Here is a 7,165-nt window from a genome sequence, read left to right as displayed (position 1 = left end):
GAGGATAAAAAAAAATGAAAAATACATCATCTGTTTCCTAAATTTGCATGTTTTGTTCTATGTTAACAATGCTAATTAAAACCAAACAGAACAAATAAAAACTAACAGAAGCCCCATTTTCCTATATATTCACATAAAAAAAGGCTTGAGAAACTTAGAAAAAGTTAAGGACACCTCATGCTTATGTAAGTTAGAAAATATGTATTTGATTAAAATTCATCTTTTTAAAATTTCTAGCGAGATATGCTGTTATGGTACATGTAGGATTCTGGTATTCATTATAACTATACTGCTTTACATAAATGGAAGGCCACTGAAAATAAAAGTAGTTTACTTTCATTCAATTAACACTAATTGAGTGTATATATTATGCAGATGTTGTGCCAGGTGCCAGGAAAGACTAAGATGAATAATCATGGTCCCTGCCCCTGGGGAGCTCACAGTTCATGGGGGAAACAGATAGTTACATGGCTAATGGTAGTACAAAGTGATAAGAGGCAAATACCTTGCCATATGAACACAGGGCACGGACTGAGAGACCAGCAAGCAGTTGTGCACTGTGCCTGGAGGTCACAGTGCACAGCAGGAGGATGTAATAGAAGATGGCTGTAATAGTGGTCTGCAGACTTCATGCCAAACAAAAAAGTGAAGTAAAAGTATCTTCTTTCTAGTTGTATTTTGGAGTTATACAAAAGCTAGGTTAGTGTTTTTGCTGCTTTTTATTAAAAACAAGATAAACCAGTTGTTGTTGGTTTGTTTTAACTCAAGTATGGCCAGTGGTATATTTACCAATAAAAATGCCAAGTCAAAAATAATTTATCTAGTTATTTAGTACTTTTGGTTTCAAATGCAAACTCCTTTCTCCTACTATAATTATACAACTTTCACTATTGTTACACAAAAACTAAAACAAAAGCTTGAAGTGAAATATATGGGAGACTATTATACCATAAACTTTGTCAATTTGGATATATTCTATTTTACTGAAAGTCATGTCAATCATAGACTCAGTACTCCATGTTTTAACCAATTAAAGCCAATTCATTTCCCCCTCCCCCACTGGAATGGTGCCTGAGGGTTTGAGGCTATCTTCAGAGAAGTACATCGAATATAATAAAACCCAAGGCAAACATGTCACACTAGCCTGATGGGGTACTCAGGATATATGTAAATGTATCAAATCAAGGGCAGCAGCAGCAGCAGCAGCAGCAGCAGCAGCAGCAAAGTTCTCTTCCGTGAGAGTTATTCCTTTACTCACAGGTCCTGCCTCCTGGTCAGAATGTTCTGAGTCTCCTAATCTTTCTCCCCTTTCTCTTTGGCAAACCTTCCTCTTAGGAAAGGATCTGATATTTACATCTTGGTATGAATTTAAGCCACTGCATTACTTCTCCCTGTATTACTAAGTATACCACAAATTTTAGAGATTTATTAGTAGGAAAAGGAGAGTCAGTCAAATGAGTTGTGTTAATCCTGCCCTGTCTCAATGTTCAGTACAATGTGGAAAGAGATCCTTAGTACATACTTAATGGCTGATTGTTGAATTGCTCATCAAATATTTGAATATTCTGAAGCACAGGAAAGCAAAGCACATAATTTTACATCTTCAAATAATGTAGGAAATGGAAGAGTATATTAGACACCTTCTACTGTATCTTCTGCACTTTACAGACTATAGGGCATGGCCAGTGAGTGAAGAACCTAGGGTGGCCTAGGGCAGCATACCTGGAAACAGAGCTCAGATCTCCTGACCAAAATCCATTCCCCCCGTGCAACATGTTATTTTCTGCTAAGAAGGCAACATAGTCTCCAGACTGAAAGACTGTAAAAGACAGAAAGTAGACAGAATTTATACTAGATGCATCTTTGCTGTGCATTTTGATTCTTATATTATCATCTCTGTTTATTCTTTACCATAACACCAGTCTAGACTTAGCCATTGAGATACTCTACAGCACTGCTATCAGTTAATAACTTAAACTCTGACCTTTGTTTTTAGACACAGTAATCATCCTAATTCTTACGTTCTGTCCGTATTTCATCATGCTTGCCTCTTTGTATGTGGAGTTCAGTGTTTATGATATTCCATCTTCACTAAGAATTTTAAACCCCATCTTTTTCATCAATCTTCTCAAAATATGTTTTATTTACATTTGTGAACCAAATGTTCCCGAGCCTTAGCAGCCTATAATTATACAATGAAATCACACTTCTTTAATAATCATATAATGATGACTTAGAACTGGCATTCTTTTCATGTGCAGGGAATCCAGTCTCTTACTTGGGAATGTTTATGTGCTCTACATATCCGGGCTGTCTTCTTGGGTCTCATCAGCTTTCTAATCTCTACTCTGCCCAGTGAGTTGTTACTTGCTCTATGCAGGTCACCTCTTGATAGTCTGAGAATGCAAAGTCTCTCAAGCTATTATCCCTTCTCCATGCATTCTCTATGGGGGTGATACTGCATCCACAGGGGTGAAAATTGGTTCCTGGGGGGCTGAAAACACCTTACTCATCTTGCTCTTTTAATGTATAAAGCACAGAAATGCATATAGTATATAAACAGATATACATATGGTCTATCTGTGGTATTAAAATTTCATGGGGAAGGAGAAAATTGGGGAAAAAATGCCTAATGAGGCCCCTTAGGGAGCTGATAATGAATACAAAAAGGAGGTTGAGAAACACTGCTCTAACCTTTCATCCCAAATATAGGAATAGTTCTTTCCCTTAATTTCTCATAGCCTGGGACCAACCGCAGGTGTTTACAAGATTTACTAAAAATGTGGGAGGTTACAGAAGATGGATGTCCTGGGAAAGTGCTAAATATGGTCCCACTCAGAACATAAACCCTCCTTTAGGGCAGCTCAATGTGCCTCTCTGCCTACTTCCTGGTCAGCTTTCTTCTCATCCATGTTACTACCTTCTATCCAGGAGTTCTAGACATATCTGTGATTTAGATTTCACATTTCTCCTTTCTAATTTCATTCACTGTCCTGGCGCTGCCACTTTGCAGGGTCACTGACCATGGGAATTCCCATTCCTTCCAGGACACTCAGTACTGTGTGTGACTGCCTCATGGCCTCCAAAAGGAAAATCCTGTTGGAATATCCTAGTCTGATGCAATACAGTTTTCAAGTCTGTGATACTTGGTCTTATATTACTCTAAGATTGTTACATCAACATTTTTTTAAAGGTTTTATTTACTTATTTATTTGTCAGAGAGAGAAAGAGAGAGAGAGAGTGCAAGCGCACAAGCAGGCAAGAGTGGCAGGCAGAGATGGAGAGAGAAGCAGGCTCCCTGCCAAGCAAGGAGCCCGATGTGGGTGGGACTCGATCCCAGGACCCTGGGATCATGACCTGAGCCAAAGGCAGCAGCTTAACCGACTGAGCCACCCAGGTGTCCCTTACATCAACAATTTAATCTAAATTGAGATTAGTCAAACCCAACCCAATACCCTTGAAGGTTACTTTCTGTCTGATATGAAATCATACTGCTAAGGCTTTCCACTCACCTCAGAGATCATGGCACCCAAACTTTAGTACACACACTCAGAAAACAGTGACAAAATTAATTAACTTTTTTGCCAAAATATAGCAGTTGGGTAATCTTGGAGACTCTACTATTATTTTATCTTCCTTTAAATGCCACCAGAAGAGTCACCTAGCAGAGCTGTCAGTTGGGTAATTATACTGCTTACATTATTTCAGATCAAAGTGTTCACTGATGTTAAGTAAAAAGTTTCTAGTGGGTTCACCAACCTGTCCCTGTTTGTTTGGGACTTTCTTTATCTTAGCACTGAAAGTCCTGAGTCCCAGGAAACCACTCAATCTTGGACAAACTAATTTACAGCATAGTTCAGTGACTACCTGGAGACCATTCTAACAAAGGTGATATAACAGCAGCAAGTGTTATAATGACGTTTTTGTAGTGCAGTGTTGAGTCTGTTTTCTTGATGCTACATTCTCCCTTATCCTAGTTCTCACTATAAAAAGAAAATCTATAGAGCAACATCTTTTCCCATATTTAACAAGTTAAATATTTTATCTTATAATCAATATGTGAATACACGTATCTTTTAGAAAGTGGACATTTGGGTGGTCATTCTGTAACAAGCCTCTAATAGGAGATGCTATTATTTTTGACAGCTGGAAGTGGCGAATCATCCTATTTGGTAATCACAGTTTGCTGGTTGTCAAGGAAAAACATTTTAAATATTGCATGATACTGCTTAGCCCTCTGCCCCTCCTTGTAAATGCCACCGCTGTGTCTCCTGAGAGACCCAATATGTTAGGGCATGTCCACTGAAAATTGAAGCTGTATAATCTATTACAATGCAAAATAGAAATCAGCTTCATGCTGTGGGTAGCATTGAAACAGGCTTGTTACATTTACAAAGATTGTTCTGATAAGAGCATCCCCAGTTGACCAACATATGGGCACTGATGAGGCTATGTGTCTCTCATTTAATTTATAGTTGGAGCTTCCACCTTTGAGGTTTAACTAGCTTTTCAACGGTACATTTTGCACCTGTTCAGTATTACTAATCCCAGAGACTATTTTCTTCTTTATCCCATGGAATTATCCAGAGAGGCCAATTAAGGAAAAAGAAAAAGAAAAAAAAAAAGCAATTCAGGGAAACAGAAATGTGCTATATCCTAGAGGTTACAAGATGGAGCACATGAGAGAAAATGAATTCACTTTGAATTTGCTACTGTAACTTTAAAGTCTTACATATACAAAGACTGTCACATACTGGAGAAAGGTTTTAATGTACTTTTAAAAAACTGCTATTAATTTGTAATGTATATAATTCTGATATTTGTGATGTTCCTACTGTATAAACTATAGACAACTCTTCCTTCTCTCCTCTTTCTTCACCAAAAAGAATAGAGTTCAGTGTCGTGTAACTTCCATGTCAGTTGGAGGGAAGCAGAAGCTGCTCTCATATTTCACAAATGGAGAGACCATAGCACAAAGAAAGACACTGTGACATCTCCAGCAATCTTATCATCTGTCAGCATGCCTGAAATAGGATCAAGTTGGAGCTCTTACATCCCTGTGAGGTACCTGGCAGGAAAATAGTCCATTTTCTTTCTTTGTTTTGTTCTGGAAAGTATCGTTTATTAAGTTTTCAAAAGATTTGTTTTCTAGTAGTTTTTTAGGATAATGCTTGAGCACAGTCAGAAAGGAAGCCAAAACATCAGGTGTTAGAAATTCTGTGCAACCTAAACGGGGAGAAACTGAATTTAAATATAAACTTTAATAAGCAAAGGACTACTGGACTTCAGAGTTTCAATTTAGAGTTTTTCCTTTTTCTATGTCAAGACTGTGGTCTTTTGTATTTAGATTGTTTTGAAGTACTCAAAAGGCAGTCACCCTATCTATGTCCTGATTCAATTACAGTAGTAAATTTTGGTGCTATGGAATTAGATCTGATCAATTACAGATGATTTTATGTAATTTTTCTACTTATATTAGAAAGATTTCATGGTGTCCCAATTCCTTAATATGACTGCTCACATTTTATTAGAAAAAATTATAGATTACTGTAATATTTAATTATTAACAAGAGACTTGACTACATAACAGGGAGTTCTGACCAAATACATAGGATGAACCATGTGATTCAACTCAATTCATTTCCATCTCACAATTTCAGAAGCACTATAGCTGTGCTATTGCAGTAATCCAATCCTGACGCAGGTTTCCTCTCTTCATAAAGAGCTTAGTCAATAAATTAATAAACTCTGTACTCAGAAGTAGAGTAAGTAGTAAGAGAATTAGGAAAATTAAACAAGTTTTAAAGACATCCAAACTTCTTGAAGTTTTGATATATAACCTATGATTTTTAAAGAATAAAAATCATTGGATCTCCTCCCCACTCTCCAGGCCAAACCTCCACTGCTTCTTTAGCAAAAGGAAACAGCAAGAGAGATAAGGAAGTTTTATAGTTAAATAAAATTTATTTTGAAAATTTTACATTTTCCTTAAGACTCCATGAAAACAACTTAGTATATTGAGTAGCCTGGATTGGTGATTACTGGTTTATCTGTCTAGATAGATACTACTGGTTTATCTGACTTCATTATTTAAACTCTGCCTATTCCCCAAAGCATTTGAGTTGGCTCTCAAAAATGTACACAATACAAAAGGATAGTAAATCAGGAAACTGAGGAGATAGGAAAATGGGATTCAGGGATCTCACCATTAGCTCTTTAATCTCTATACCAGTGCTTCTCAACTCTGTCCATACATTCAGATACTGGGAAGCTTCTAAAAAAATACCAAAGTCTTCACTCTACCTCAGACCATTTATATCAGAATTTTGAGGGTGAAGCTTGGACACTGCTATTTTCAGAAAATTATGTAGATTATTCTAACATGCAACCAAGATTGAGAATCATTGTCTTATACCAAAAACATAAAAACAAAATCAAATGCTAACCCCTGTCACCCCCACCTTCTTTCCTTTTAAATGTAAATTACCAGACTTCCATAGCAACCCATTCTCTTACATTATTACTCTGCTTAACGTAAATTGATTAAATCCTTTTCAATAAAAAGTTGTCAAGACTTTGCTTTCAAGGTGCTATGACCTTGTGGAAGCAGAAACAAAAACTAAGTAGTCCAAGATGCAGAAGGCATAAATGCTTAATAGTGGTATAAATACAGAGCTGCAGGGGAGAGAAATAATTCCTTATACCTGAAGAGGACGATGTGAAAATGACTAAGGACTGCATGGAGGAGGCAGCAGGCATTTGTTTCAGGGCTTGAGAACTAAGAAACAGAGGCTAGAGACAAGATGAAAGTAAATGCCCATGCAACTGAGGAATGAGTGAGCAGAAGCACTGAAATGATTCTCTGTGCTGGGAGTCCATGGGTAGGAGAACAGACTTACAAGGCATAGGAGGTGGCTAAACAATTACATTCACGAGGGGTTCTCATACTACATTCTTTGGAAGGTACTTTTTTCAAGGCTGGATGCAGAGAAATTTCCCACTTGACTACCCTGGAGTTAACAATCCTGAAGGTTATCTTATGCATGTGGCAGGATAATTAACTGAAGTATTACTGTGTCCTACCCACCCTAAGCTTTTCCTGTCTCCCTTTTTTTGAAGCAAGTTACTAACCTTTACGGTTCCTTGCAGTCAGAATTTGACAAGG

The sequence above is a fragment of the Martes martes genome, assembly GCF_963455335.1.
Source record: "Martes martes genome assembly, chromosome: 11".
NCBI classification, from domain to species: Eukaryota; Metazoa; Chordata; class Mammalia; order Carnivora; family Mustelidae; genus Martes; species Martes martes.
The sequence above is the reverse complement of the archived record's forward strand: the minus strand, read 5'-3'. Positions refer to the sequence as shown.